This window comes from Neofelis nebulosa, chromosome 3, assembly GCF_028018385.1.
Source record: "Neofelis nebulosa isolate mNeoNeb1 chromosome 3, mNeoNeb1.pri, whole genome shotgun sequence".
NCBI lineage: Eukaryota > Metazoa > Chordata > Mammalia > Carnivora > Felidae > Neofelis > Neofelis nebulosa.
In genome coordinates, this window is record NC_080784.1 from 30197206 (window position 1) to 30212723 (window position 15518).

The following is a 15518-nucleotide window of genomic DNA, read 5'->3' on the forward strand; positions in this document are numbered from 1 at the left end:
CCTCCAGAGAGCTGTTGCTTCAGTGGGAGTATGGACGTGAACCTAAATGGGATGTCTGGATTGCCATACCTGACGTAAAGTTCAAAGGTGTCTTAAATCCACCCCCCCCCCCCAAAAAAAAAGCTATCAGAAAACACTCTTGGTTTCATTCTCTTTTCTTCCCTCTCAGTTGGGCTGAAATACGTGAAATCTACAGGATTTTATGTCAGACCAAAGTATGCAAATTAGAGGACTTTCTTCAGAGCTGGCACCTTTCATGTCTATATTCCTGCTTATGCCACGTAGTATTGCTGTTTTAAAATTATGTAATTAAATATATGGGTCGGTGGATGGGCGAGAGTATAGAGGTGACTGGGGCACCCTACTGCCGGTGACTCAAAGGCCCAGTTCTTGAAGACTCATATTGCAGCTGGTATTTAATGAAGCCTCCTTAACTTTCTAGCCTCTCTTCAGTAGAGACATTTTGCCACATTGCTTCTCATGGGTGGCTTCCATGGGTCTATAATTCACCGTTTCTTTTGACTTGCTCTTCTCTCAAGCTTATTGTTAATTGTGTCTACATTGTTCTGGACCCTGTTTCTGTTCCAAGACAGGCTGCTAAGCAAGCGAAGCTTCTTTGGGAGGCTGCAAATTCAGGACTTTAGCACCAGAGTATAGTTGTTTCTTGATTTATGGTGGAGGTGTGCACTCTGTGTGCTGTTGGTCAATGATGATAAAGTAGATATCAGTGCCTCTGTGGACTTCCTGCTGCCCCTTCAATAGCCACCATTTAGAAGTATTTAATCAGGTGGAAAGTGCTGGGGGTGAGAAAACCTTTTCAGTTTGCCACTGCCCTGTGGACTTTCTTTTTGGATTTTCGAAACGAGTAAAACTAATATTTCACATCTGCCTGCATAATTTTGTCTGTTATTTCTTTCTTTTTAAAATTTTAAAGGTTTATTCATTTTTGACAGAGACAGAGTGCAAGTGGGGGAGAGAGAGAGGGAGACAGAGAATCCGAAGCAGGCTCCAGGTTCTGAGTGGCCAGCACAGAACCTGACGTGGAACTTGAACTCAGGATCCCCTGAGCTGAAGTCAGATGCTTAACCCACTGAGCCACCCAGGTACCCCTGTATGTTCTTTCTTTAGTTGAGCAGACAAAATATTCCTAGGTAACATGATCACAAGTGTTCTGAGTCCTAGTTTTCTTTTGGTTCCAAGTCAAGTCCTCAAGAAGCACACACTTTTACTGTCAATATGTGCTCATCTATGCCTCCTTAGTCAGAATAGATCTGCCAAAAGGCATCAGTCTCTAATAACCAAGGAGGTAACTCACATTTTCTCATCTCACAGTTGAGATGAGAAAAATTCATGGTGGAGGGGACACTGAATATTTGAATACAATGCCTGAGTATGTTTACAGCATTATTATGCTGTGTCTACTGAAGTTTATAAATTTAAAGTTTTGAGCTGTAGTTCGCAAAATGTGGTCTCCCCACCAGCAATATCAGTATCACCTGGAAACTTGTTAGAAATGCCGAATCTTGGGCTTCACCCCAGAACTACTGCATCAGAAACTCTGGGATGGGGCCCAGAAGTCTGCATATTTTCATACACAAGTGATTTGGATGCACACTAACATTTAAGAACACTGGTTTTAGGATGTTGCTGAGAATGAGTTTTTTTCCTTTTTTTTTTTTTTTTAAACGTTGGTGTGGACAAATTAAATTGTCCCTTTTCTGAGAAGCACTTAAATACACTGAACAATTATTCACATCTTTTCTCTTTAAAAAAATTTTTTTTAAAACGTTTACTTCTGAGAGAGACAGAGCATGATCAGGGGAAGGGCAGAGAGAGGGAGAAGAGAATCTGAAGCAGGATCCAGGCTGAGTTGTCAGCACAGAGGCCGACGTGGGGCTCAAACTCATGAACCATGAGCTCATGACCTAAACTGAAGTGGGATGATTAACCCACTGAGCCACCCAGGTGCCCCTATTGGTACTTTTTTTTCAAGCTTATGTTAATCATAGTAGGAATGCCTTTTTCCTTTCATTTTTTTAAAATGTTTTTTATTCATTTTTGAGACAGAGAGAGACAGAGCATGAGCAGGGGAGGGGCAGAGAGAGACGGAGACACAGAATGTGAAGCAGGCTCCAGGCTCTGAGTGGTCAGCACAGAGCCCGACGCGGGGCTTGAACTCACAGACTGTGAGATCATGACCTGAGCTGAAGCTGGACACTCAACCGACTGAGCCACCCAGGCGCCCCCTTTTCCTTTCATTTTAAAATAAGGACAAAAAAGGGTAACGTCCCTTCAGTGTATGGGTGCCCTCAAAAATGAGGACTTGGATACCAAAATTGAAATACATAAGCAAATAATTATCACTGAACTGTTCCAAGAAGGCCTACCGTTACACAAAAAAAATATCCACAAGAGTTACCCCTTAACACCACTTAGCTCAAAGAGGAGTAGAAGAAAATGTGGGAGTAAGGTAAAGGCTTTTTAAAAAATGCATTTAAAAAAGGCATTTAAAAAAAACCTCCAAACATAAGCAGCTTATTTTTAATCACACATAAAATGCTTTGTAAAGTACTAAGAGGGGGGATCTGTTCAATTTAATGACTGTAAGTCAGTGCTTTAAATTTTTATTGTTGTTTTTATTGCCTGGAGTTCCAACTCCCTGTGACAGCGCTGGGGTAGTATGGGGTAATGTGTGGTAATCACATTACCACCAGTCCGTGATTAATCAGCTGACATTTATCGAGTGCTTACTTAATACGTGCCCCAAACCGGGTTAAAATAGGGGAATAGGGAAAACATGGCTGTTTTTTAACAAGCTTGCAATCTAGTTGGTGAGATGGGAGTAAAACTGAAACATGTGGGCTCAATAAAGGAGGGAGATCAAATGAGGAGGCCTGGGACAGACTGAGAATGAATGCAGGGGGAGCAGTCACCCTGAGTATCTAGTATTTAAGAAAGGCTTCAGGGGACAGGTGGGCCTTAAAGGAAGCTTATTGTCTATGGAGGATTGTTTGCAAAAATGACGATTCTTTTCCTTTCAGTCTCTCTTTGCCCCTTGGCGATGGAAGTTTTCAGCCCCTCACATTAAGAGAATTTACCCCTCCACTCCTGGGATTTGAACTGGCTTTTAGGGTGGCAGTGACCAGAGGTCAGTTCCAAGCGGAGTCCTCAAGAGGCCTTGCTTGTATGCTAATGGCCACTCTCTTGGAACATGTCCAGCTGCCACGAACAAACCCAGGCTAAGCCTGTTGAAGGAAAGAGACCACATTCTTCAAGAGATGAGCTGTCTCAACTGAGGCCATCTGAGACTAATCAGCCCTCAGCCAAGCCTTCAGGGAGCCCAGCTGAGAACAGAAGGATCCCCCTGCCTGATTCCAAAGTAGCAATCTGCAGAGTCCTGAGCTAAATATACGTATATTGTTTTAGGCCAACAGATTTTGGAGTCGTTGGTCATACCCCAGTAGATAACTGGTACAAGGTGTGGAAGGTGGAGAGGATGAGAGAAAGTGTGCTAGGCTCAAGTTCCAACTCCCAAAATGCCGCTGAGAGCCAGCAGTGTGTGAGGTCAGGTCAAAGCAAAGTGAAGATGCCGGGTAGGGGACTGGATGTCTGAACACTTTCTTTAAAAAAATCGGTGGGAATACCAGCGCTAAAGAGAACATGTACTGGAGGCCAGACCTGCACTATTATGTTGCTACATGGGGATCTTCTCTTGAAGCACACCATCAGGGCATGATAGGAATCCCCATAGTTGAAACACACAATGAGCATCGGAACGCTGTCCTTCTAAGCTGGACTTTGAGGGAGTGACAAACTGTTTTCTAGCCAACTATATCATGCCGGGGGGGGGGGGGGAATTATTTGTGGCTTATAATCTATCATTTTTATACAAAATATCTATAACTTAAGCGGCACACATTTGATAAGCTGCTAGAAGCAATTTGTAGAATCCTACAGTAAAGGATATTATGAAGAGTTCTTTTAAAATCTTAGATTCTCACCATGTGGATTTATTGGCCATTGGATAACAACTTCAACTCAGCTTTACCAGGTCATTGACTATATTTTTCACCTTAAAAAGGCAGAAGAAATATTTTCTTTTAAATGCTGAAAATGTGTTCTCTTTCTGTAAAGTGGCGGGTGTTTGAAAAGAACAGCCCTGGGGGATGGATTCTTGTTTTAAAAATAGCTCCTTAAGTTTGGCGGGACAGGGTAGGGGGCAGAGTGGGGGAGGGGGTGGGAGTAGGGTCAAGTTGGGGAGGGTGGTATTCAGATGGAATATGTAACCTACAGATGTTTGAGATTTGTTTCAGCACTCACAGAAGCATCTTTCATTTCATTTTAATCATGTAACAAAACGGACTAGTTGACGAGGAGCCATAAACTTTATACAAAATGGCCTTATTGAGCAACTATTTTATTCAAACCTGGCTCCTATCAGCAGGATCACACAGGTCATAAGATCATGGGGAACCAAGGATTTCGCCCGACGAAAAGGCAAGGGTAATCAAGACTCAAGTGTCACACAAGGATCCAGGGAAAGAGGCCTCATACCTGAAGTGCTCACTGTGGGTGTGCTCGGTGGCAGGACAGCGAGCGTGATATAAAGTTGCTTTAATTGCTGCTGGTCTCCGGTGAACATGTTGCTCCCTTTTGACTCTTAAGTATATAGTTCACCCAAAACTTTTCTGACATGAGGACCCGCATCTCCCGTGCCCCCCTCTTCCTTGCCCGCCCGCCATGCTCCCCCCGCTTCCCACCGCGGTCGGGCGTCCTGCGCCGGCTAACAGGTCCCCGATTACTGAAGCGTCACCTCTCGCTCCCCAGTAAATCTCCGCAGCCCACTCGGACTGCAGCCTCTTTGCCGCCCAGCCTCTCATTGCAGCAATCGGGGCGCCCGCGAGGGAGGAGGCGCGCAGGGCAGGCGAGACCGCGGAGGACAAACTCGCGCGCCGGGCTCCGGAATCAGCATGGGGAAGGGAAGTGCGGGCCGAGTTCGCACCACAGGTAAACAGGCTGGCGAGGCGCAGGGCGCTGCCGCCGCCGCCGCCGCGGCCACCCAGCGATTTCCAGGCACGCAACTCCGCCTCCAGGGCTCTCTGCCTCGCGCTCTCGCCCAGCCGCTCGCTCGCAGCCTCAGCAGCCGCCGCAGCATCACTTCACACAAAGGACTGTTACCCGCTGAGCAGCTCCTCCACCTCCACGTCCTCCTCCTGTGACAGCAGCCCCGACAGCAGGGCTCGGGCGCGGCGGCGGCGCCGGGAGGACCTGTCACTCCCAGCAACCAAGGCGGTGGCAGCGGCTTTTTTATCTTTCCTTTTCTATTTTGCTTTTTTTTTTTGCCCTTATACCTCTTCGCCTTTCTGTGGTTCCACCCACCTCTCCCTCCCTCCTCCTCTTCCTCCTCCTCCTCCTCCCATAAACAACTCTCCTACACCCCCCCTCAATAAATAAATAAAAGGAGGAGGGTGGGGGGGGAGGAGGAGTGGTGTGTGTGTGTGGGGGGGGGGGCAGGAGGAGAGGAAAAGGGAGGCAGCGCGAGAGAGCGAGGCAGAGTCCGAACCGACAGCCAGGAGCCCGCACGCACCTCACACCATGAGATGGCGACGCTCCCCGCGCCGCTCCGGGAGTGCCGGCCCCCGGGCCCCGCGCCCCGGCTCTGCAGCCCGCTCGCCGCCGCCGCTGCTGCCGCTGCTGCTGCTGTGGACCGCGGCCCTGGGGCCGGGGGCGGCCGCCGGCGACGAGGCGGCTCCCGCGGGGGCCTCGGTGTGCTACTCGTCCCCGCCCAGCGTGGGCTCGGTGCAGGAGCTGGCTCAGCGCGCCGCGGTGGTGATCGAGGGAAAGGTGCACCCGCCGCGGCGGCAGCAGGGGGCACTCGACAGGAAGGCGGCGGCGGGCGAGGCAGGGGCGTGGGGAGGCGAGCGCGAGCCGCCAGCCGCCGGCCCGGGAGTGCTGGGGCCGCCCGCCCCGGACCCGCTGCCCACCGCCAACGGGACCGTGCCCTCCTGGCCCAGCGCCCCGGCGCCCGGCGCGGGCGAGCCCGGAGACGAGGAGGCGCCCTATCTGGTGAAGGTGCACCAGGTGTGGGCGGTGAAAGCCGGGGGCTTGAAGAAGGACTCGTTGGTCACCGTGCGCCTGGGGGCCTGGGGCCACCCCGCTTTCCCCTCCTGCGGGAGGCTCAAGGAGGACAGCAGGTACATCTTCTTCATGGAGCCCGATGCCAACAGCAGCAGCCGCGCGCCGGCCGCCTTCCGAGCCTCTTTCCCCCCTCTCGAGACGGGCCGGAACCTCAAGAAGGAGGTCAGCCGGGTGCTGTGCAAGCGGTGCGGTAAGTTCCTCGCCCCTCGGGGCGCGCTCCGGCCGGGCGGGGAGGTCGCGGGCCCGACGGATGCCCAGCACACGCGGGCTCGGGAGTTGAGTTTCGGGATTGCGGACTCCTAAGTGATTCTCAGAGAAGGTTTCGCGGATTGGATTCCACAGGCAGCTCCTTCTCCAGTTACCTGGATTCTAGGCTTTGCCATTGGTGAGAGTCCAAGTTTGGTCCTCGGTGGGGGCCGCCTGAAACTTTTTAATCCCTTGGGGTTTCGTTCCCGAGTAGCGTGGAAATGGGCCGGCTGCTTTCTTGCGAGTGCGTCGTTGAACTTGTTTAGGAGGTGCTGGTGAAGTATGGGCGGCCGTGTGGGGGCTTTTCCTTTGAAGGAGGAAGGGTGAGTCCGACAGGATTTTCACGCCTTTCCTTCATTTGGAGTCTTGAGTGGTCAGGGGTTTGTGTCTGTGGGAGCCCTCGAAAGGAAAGGACACAGCGCCGACATGTCTCTAGAAATGGGGCAGAGTTTTTGGCCAACTCCATGTCCAATAGATAGGTGCAGTCTGTACCTCGCGAATAGGTGTTTGTGAGAAATATAAAGTTGTGTGTGTGTGTGTGGGGGGGGTATTTTTGGTGACGTCCTCTCAAGAATTTTCGTTTTTACAATATTTTGGTTTGCAGTGTGTTTTGGCACCTCAGTGAATCAGAACAGATGAGCGTAGTTAAGGAGCTTCACGTGTAGGCCCTGAAGAAGAATTTGGGAAGCCAAGTTTAGCAATCGATTTCCCAGACCTTTTCCCCCATTTTCCCGTTGGAAAGTATTGTTTTCCGGTCTCCTTCATATGATCAGGTCTGAGAAATTAGCCGATAATCTGATTACATTTCTGAGGTAGTATTGGATTTATGCCATTCACAAAATAATTTCTAGGTTGGAAATATCTGTATAATTTTCTGATTACCATACAATCACTAAAGCGTAGCAGGGTATCTTCTCAAACCATAAATTAACATGATTACACATCGCAGATTCTAACATGCACAGTAGCTTTTTCCCTGTGTCTTTATGTATCTGCCTAATAGATGGTTGGGTTAATTGAATTTTTACAAAAGTCAGCACCATGCCAGGCTCAGTCTGCCTGCGATGCAAACTGAGTCAGTTCTCTTAAATTTGTATCTGATGATAGCCAATTACTTAAATTTCTGGTTGGCATTTGTGGTGCTTATATCCTGCAGTTAATTAATACCTAACAATTTGGTTTTAATGACAGGAAAGAGCCTTGCTCATCCACCATTTCCCTATTTTAACAATGCACTTTGTGCGCCAGACCTGCTAAGATTGCACCACTCTGTGGACAGAAGCTGTTCTCAGACAGTGGTGCTGAAGAAAGCTGAGTGACGTTGGGATTCCCCGGGTCTGGCTGATAGATGTCACTGTAAAACATGGGAAACGCTCTGCTGGGAGCTGTCTTATTACGGAACACAAAAGCTCAACACCATTGTACTGCAGTATATGTTACTCTGCTCTAGAATCTGAAACAAAACCTTTTAAGCCACACCATTGTCCAATTTTCACGTGCTTTATTCTATGTAATTCAGAAAGGATTTTGCATTTACCCCAAATCACGAGTTGTGAATCATTTACTATACATGGTGGAAATTGATATAAAAGGGATCGTAGTTGGCAGTGATGCCTAGGATTGGGGGTGTGTTACTGGATTAGCAATGGTGTTTTGTGTTTTGACTAGAAATAAACGTCAGACTTCAGGGATAAAGTTCTTTCAAGCATCCCGAGGATGTTTAGAAATGGAATATTCATGTTGTCTGGAGAAATACTGTTCTGTTTTTGTGCTTCTAAGGGGGAAGACTTTCAGGAAGGTAGTTTTCCTCTTTTGTTTGTCAAAGGAATTACATAGGAAATTGTGTCATGCGAAGCAAAGCAGGTTTTTAAAATGAACTGGAAATCTCCCTGTGTATAATTGAGTAGATTAAGAAATCATGAAGTTACAGCTCCAGGTTTGTGTAATTATTGTGTGTGGTGATTTTAGTGTCAGGTACTTCGAGGTTGTGGCTGTTGCATGAAACCTTAACTAACAGGTTTAGCTAAAGCCTGACGGGAATTATGCTAAAAGTTTCTCTTGTGTTTTTATCAACGTGGTAGTTATTGTACTATTGTGAGATAAAAGTGAATACTATGAGCTATTTTATTTTAGAGAATGTAAACTGGGGAAATCCATACTGGAATATTGGGTTTAAAAGTGTGTGAGTGTGTGAAAACTTGTGAGTTCACCCCGTTGGGTGGTTTCTGTTAACAGTGTCATTCAGAACTTACCAGGCAAAGGAACACCAACTGGAAAAAAAAAAAAAAAGACACATACAGAGACAAGAGGGGCTGATTTGTCCTGGTTGAGCTGGTTCTGTGTGCTTCTGGTGAGAAGGTTTCAGGGAGAGTGATGGAGCAGGGGGTTCTTATCTAACCGCATGAAGCTGCCCTGGGGGCGTGACGGTTGTGTTGCTGCCTGAGCCATGATGCCAGGCTGGAGAGGGAATATAGCAAAGTCATTTTGTGATATCATATCCCGGGGAACAGTTTCCAGCTCTCATGTGCTCAGCTGCAGTGTTGTTTCCTACAAGTTGCTTACTAGTGTAGAAACCACACATGCAACAGATTAGCTTTAGGGTTGAGCTGATAGAAGTCTCCCCTGAATTTTTTTTTCTTTTTTTCTTTTCTTTTTTTTTTTTTTTAACCCATCTGAGATAAACTCCTGAGCAGTGTCTGTATAACAAGTTCTTTTCTTGAAAGAGGGGTCTTTTGAAACAACTGCTTAGTGTATTTTAGAAGACAACACGGAATCTCATAGCTTGTTTGCTTTGCATTTGAAGTTTGTATAAATTACATACACTTCTTGTAGTTGCTTAAACACTGCCCACTCTTTGCTTTTTCTCTTGCTCACCGAATAAGCTAAGAAATATTATTAGGTTTTATATTAATTGGAATGCAAAATAATTTGCTGTTCATTTAAATTTCTGTTATTCAAACAAATCATCGTGTGACGCACTACGATTTTAGTTTTCAAGGCATTGCAGTGATTCTAGGCAGAAAATGATGTCCAAAATACTGATGTTGAATAACATCTATGGATGTTATTGGGGCATGCAAGATTTGTGCATCATCATCTTATAATCCAATGTAGATATTCAGTCTATGCTGTAATACTGGAATATATTGATAACATAAGCAGGTTTATCAAATATTTATGATAAATGGCATTTGCTTTTTCTAATATCCTCAATAACTATTTAATAAAGTGAGCTGACCTTATGGTGTTACGAAAATGACAAACGCTGCAGGGATTCTCCAGCCACCACTGAAGAAGATAATTCTTAATAAAAGCTATATTAAGTAAGTAACAGTAGGAACAGATACAGCTTGACTGCTTGTATTTCATAAATATACATGTAAATTTAATTTCCCGAGTGTTTTTGACTGCTGTCAGCTATATAAATCTTACTGTTAAAAATCTATACCTAAAACACTTTTCTGATGAGTAGACAAACTGTATATATATTTATATTTATGATAAAAAAAATGAGCCCAAGATTGGTCATTTGGAAAAACAGTTCCTTGGAATAAAAATGTCTTAAAAGGAGAATGTAAACATCCTGAAGTAGGATATTTTGCAAGCACTAGGGGGTAGTTCCCCTTCATTGTAGGAGATCTGTAAGTCCTTGGGGTCTAGGGAAAGTTGTACCATAGGTCTTGATGTATTAGGTAAGACTGGGAAGCTTACACAGCACTGAGGGGGCTGCACACTGCACCGTCCTTCCACTGGCCTGTATATTTCTAGCAAATGAGGGCAAAAGACGTGATTGGGCAGGTTAGTGCCCTTGTCAGATGTAATCTATTCATTGTTCCGGGAATCTTCTTTGCTTCAGGGCCTGTTTTCTTCTTATCTTTTTCTTAATTATAAACATAACCTCTTTTAATATGTATTTTTAAATTTCAGTGACAATTTATGAATTAGCCAGATGTCCAAAGACCTTTCAACTCTCATCTGCCCTTAGTACTTAGTAATACTTAGGTTTTTGGTTTGGTTGTCTTTGATATGCTTAAATGTTTTGAAAAGCATATCTGTACAGATAGGTCTTAGTGAATATTTTAATTAGCCTTATATAAATGAATGATAATGAAAACAAAAAGTATATGATGAAAAATGGTGGTAGGATTCATTAACCATTACATTCATTGAAAGTAAAGAATGAAAGATATATAATGAAAACAGAAGGTAAAAAATTAGGGTTCCTATGACTCATGTAGTTTGTTGCCAAAAGCAATAGCGTAACATGCCTTAGTCAAAGTTTTCATGAGAAAGTGAGGACTCATTTTGAATGTTCATATTCTTAAATAACAGACATGACCTTTGTGGACAGCTTCCCATCCATATAGGAATGCTCTTAACGTGTGCATGCACATGTTACTCTGTGCTCTTATGTTATCATAAAACTTAAGTTAAAATTAAAGTAACATTATGAGCAATCATATGACCTAGCCACTCCCCCAAATATCAGTCACTTTGTACCACGGAACAACTGATGAGTGATACATTCTGCCGTACTTTTAAATCTGAGGTTATTTGAGAATTTACAGAATACAGACTTCAGTCTCTTACTCATTTGAGGTAAGTGCTAGTTGACAGGTTGTGTTTTCATATTGTTTAGTGCCATGGTGTGCTTGAAGCAAGCCTCTTTCTGAAGGCTTGCCTCCTGGCTCTCTGTCCCCAAATGATCCTTACAGGTTAAAGTAGATAAAATAAAAGAAATTTTGGTGAAGTTGAAGGCTTAAAATGGGTTGACTCATCTCTGTTTGGCATAGATCCAATGTTTAGGGGAAAAAAAAATTCCCCCACCTTAGATTTGCCATCAAGGAATCCTACAGAGAGATACATAGATGGTAATTTACACTATTTTTTGGTCTTTAAGAGAACCAGGATATTTTTCCTTATCGAAAGCAGTTTCCTTGCAAACTATGTCCTAACCTGAGTTCTCCCCATTAGGACCTAGTAAAATTTTTAATCTTGCTTTTCATAATAACCAAACAACCAAATAGAAATTTAGTTTACCCACAGCTTGGGTGATACATGGGAGACCGTCCTACTAGGTCTTACCTCAGACTCCATATGTATATTCCCTTCATCTCTTTGCTGTATGAGGAAACTGCAAAGGAAGCCTTTAGGTAAACAATGAGGCTTATGAGTGGATCCCAGTCTGTGAGAAGCTGAAGTATAGGACTGCTGTTCATCATTACAATGATTAGCCTTCTCTTGACACCTCAGACTTCCGCTGTCCAGGTCCAAATATGTCAGAAAATGGAGATCTTAGATCACAATACTGTGAATGTAGATGGTCCTTCCGAGTCTGATAGGCTCATTGTTTATCTCATGAGGGCACAGATGGTAATCTGCCTTGTATCTCAATTTCAGAAGTTTTTCTCCCAAAGCCCAAGGCTCTGGCTTTGGATATCTGCCCCACTGTGCTGGAAGAAAACAGCTCAGAGTGGTGCATGATTCCGGAGCTGGTAGCCAGATTTAGGAGGTAATGCTGGGCCAAGACAACCTGGAGGAGGGAATTGTTTCTTTTCTCTTTGCTCTGCCAAAATATGTGAGCTGAGCTGAGCCCAGCACAAGGGGACATTCTTGACAAGGGCACTCGAGTCTTGGTAGTGGGCACATCTGGGAGCTCAGGACATGGAGGGGGCGTGATAAGAGACGTGAGGCATTGTATGCTTTGCTAAATTTGGAAAGCTCACAGCAGTAATACTATCATCCCAAGTGTTTGTCTCTAGCCTGGGAATTGCCATTGAGGCAAAGAAAGCTAAAAAATTGAGGGGCTGACTAAAACCATGTGGTCATAACTGCCACTCAGTTGAGTTTGTATCTTTTTCCCCTCTTTGATAGACACATACTGCTTCGTGGTTCTGTGTAGATTAAATACCTGTTAAATAATTAAATGAATACATGACGGAAGCACCCCAGCTTGTTGGATAGTAGCAATCATTGTTCAAGGTTAAATTTTGAGAGAAGCGTTTTTGTTTTGCTTTTGCTTTTTGTTTTTTCCTTTTCCTTCAGGTCTCTTATTTGGTGAGCTGCATATTCGGAGGAAGTAGCAATTAGAGCTATATCCTACCAGGACACCATTGCTTCCTCTCACCACCCCGGGCCCACCTCTGCATCAACTTTTGGGCTTCAGAAAAAGGCTGTTTAATCTCGTAAACTTTTCCCTCTCAATTATTTCTTGATAATATTTATTCTGTGTAGCCTATAGCTCCAGCTGGGTAAAAATGCCCTGCATTGTAAAGACTTATAAGCACAGAAGAGATTTTTGAATAGTTAGTGTTTTGCGCCAACCCACTCCCACATCATTCCAACTCATTTTGGGTACTAAATCTCAGTACTCAGAAATTGTATGTTCTTCCTTGATCTCCCCCAACAGGTGTTTAACTATCTGAGCAATAGAAGTTCAATTCTTGTAACTGAAGATGGAAAGGTGCTGCTTATATCCCTAAGAAGCAATAAAAAAGAGATGACTTTCTTTTCACTGCCCCCCCCCCCCCCCTTGTTTTTGACATCTCATCAGCTCTTGGACAGACTGCAGGTGGGAGGGCACATATCCACTTGGGCTTAGATGAATAATGAGATCCTTTTCCGTCACTGTCTCTGTTGGCCCTGGAGACACCATGGGCCATGATGTGTTATCAGTGAAGCCGCAGATGCAGTGGCAGCATTTTCCTCCGCTGCAGGGAGCATCCTGGCCACACCTCTGCACAGTTCATGGCAACTATCTACTGAGGGGGAGAAGGATGGCTGTGTTTGGTTCCAGTAGAATTTGTCATTAGACTTCGCCCTTGGGAGGTGATCCTGGCAGTCAAGGCTCTTTGGGGACTGCCAGGGTGGAGATGTTCTGCTGAGTGGGGGTGCTCTTTGTCATGTCATCAGCACAGAAGGGCCACAGCTTTGAAATTTCGCAGGCTCTTCTTTGCCAGCCTGGACACCTCTGAGATGCAGTTTCTTCCGTTGTCTTCTTTCCCGTCCACTGAGATTGCTCACCCCTGTTCTCAGGATCACTAGCAACTTTTCTTTCACTGGAGCAGGAATTTTATGAAAAATGCTAGCATTTTGGACTGTAGTCTAATTCTGGTGAGCGTTTCTCCCCCCCCCCAACCCCCCCCCCCCCGCAAATTGTAGTAACATAGAATTTACCACCTTAACCGTTTTTAAGTTCAGTTGCATTAGGTATTGACATTGTTGGGCAACCATTATCACCATCTATCTCTTGTCATGTTATCTTCCCCAACCCAAACTCCATACCCATTAAATAATAACTCTCTATTCCCTTCTCCTCCAACCCCTGCCAGCTACCATTCCAATTTATGTCTCCGTGAATTTGATTATTCTAGGTGCCTCATAAGAGTGGAATCCTACAGTTTTTGCATTTTTGTGACTGGCTTGTTTTATTTGGCATAACGTCGGTAAGGTTCATCTGTGTTTTAATGGGTCAGAGTGTTATTGCTTTTTAAGGCTGAATATTCCATTGCACATATACACCACATTTTGTTTATCCATTCATTTGTCAGTGGACATTCAAGTTGCTTCTACCTTTTGGCTATTGGGAATAAAGGTTCTATGAATGTACAAATATCTGCTCAAGACCTGGTTTTCCTTCTGGGCGTGTGCCGGAAGTGGAATTGCTGGATTATGGTAAGTCTAGGTTTCTTTTTCTTTTTTTTTTTTTTTTGAGGAACTACTGTACCGTTTTCCACAGTAGCTACACCATTTCCCTTTCCCACACAGGGTTCTGATTTCTCCATGTTCTAACATGTTTTATTTTTTTATGGTTTGATAACAGCCAACCTAATGGGTGTGAAGTGGTGGGGAACAGTTTTTATATTGTTTTCTGTTCCGTGTTCGTGCCTCTAATTATTACACTGTCATTAATAAGAAACGAAAGTGCTCAGAAAACAGAGGTGTTCATTTGTTCAACTCTTAATTTACCCAGCATTTAGGTTCCTGAATCTGCAGCCACCCAATAACTAAATTACAGCAGATAATGGCTTAGTAAAAACCAATACAAGAATTAAACAGTAGACTTGGCCAAGGGTGCCTGCGTGGCTCAGTTAAGCGTCTGACTTCAGCTCAGGTCGTGATCTCACGGCTCGTGAGTTCAAGCCCTGTGTCCAGCTCTGTGCTGACAGCTCAGAGCCTGGAGCCTGCTTTGGATTCTGTGTCTCCCTCTCTCTCTGCCCCTTCCCCACTTGCTCTGTCTTTCTCTTTCTCTCTCTCAAAAATAAATAAAAACATTAATAAAATAAAAAAAAAAGTAGACTTGGCCTTTGGTCACCATAAGAATATTGTATTTTTCTTCATATGCTATCAACATGGTCTAGAAAGGTGGCTTATCATCTTTGGATGAGTATCAGAATCTTTGATTTTAATCATTCATTAAATTTACATACTCTCCCCCCCTCCCTGCCCCGCCACCATTTCCTTGCCTCTGTTCTGTCCACTGCTCCAGATTGCCTTCTGTTAAACACTGCACTGGAGGATGAGTATTTCTAAAATTTTTTTCTAACATTTATTTATGAGAGAAAGAGGGAGAGAGCATGAGCAGGGGAGGGGTAGAGAGAGAGGGAGACACAGAATCCAAAACAGGTTCCAGGCTGTGAGCTGTCAGCATATAGCTCGATGTGGGGCTCAAACCCATGAACCACAAGATCATGACCTGAGCTGAAGTCAGATGCTTAACTGACTGAGCCACCGAAGCTCTCTGGACAGTGAGTATTTCTAAAGTACTCCTTTTATTGGACCTCTCTTTGCTCAGAAACTTTCAGTGGATCCACCATAGTTAACTTTAGATGCTGGTATTTCCTGTCTTCCTTACTCCAGACCAAGCCTAATCTTTTTCAGTTTTACTGTATAAATGTTTTTATCCAGTCTAATTGCTCCATGAACAGGCCACACACTTTCCCACTGCTGTTTTTACATAGGCCATTTCTTCTGCCTGGATCTGTGTCTTCCCTCATTTCTGCCTGTGGATATTCTGTCTCCTTTAAGGGACAGGTCATATCCTACTGCCTCTATGACAGTCCCAGTAATGATCCTGTCAGAAACACTCACTGTAGTCTTTGGACACAGAGCACCTTTCTACTGCAAGCTTTATG